Source organism: Phalaenopsis equestris, unplaced genomic scaffold (genome assembly GCF_001263595.1).
Source record: "Phalaenopsis equestris unplaced genomic scaffold, ASM126359v1 Scaffold000002, whole genome shotgun sequence".
NCBI lineage: Eukaryota > Viridiplantae > Streptophyta > Magnoliopsida > Asparagales > Orchidaceae > Phalaenopsis > Phalaenopsis equestris.
In genome coordinates, this window is record NW_018164444.1 from 678,286 (window position 1) to 678,648 (window position 363).

Consider the following 363-nt stretch of genomic DNA (forward strand, 5'->3'; position numbering starts at 1 on the left):
CCCATCGAAACCCCACGCGGCGTGCTCCTATTCGACGCCGCCTTTCGAGTCAGCTGCCACTCGTCCCGCTTTATCGCCCCGGATGATCATCCGACTCGATATTCGTCGTTCATTTAATACACGCGAGAATGGACGGCATCCGTTCATCGTCCCCAATGGAATGAAGCCGTGTCCGTTCACACTAAAACCTTAAGATCTCGGCCTAGACTTAACCAAATCACTTCGGGTTTGATCCTATGGACTCGTCTAAGTGAGACGAACATATCTATACAGTTAAGAGGCCATGAAATCAAGCTTAAGTAAATGGAGAATCAAAATAAGCTCGGGATAATGGGGAGTTTTATACCTTTGCTCTAAGAAGGG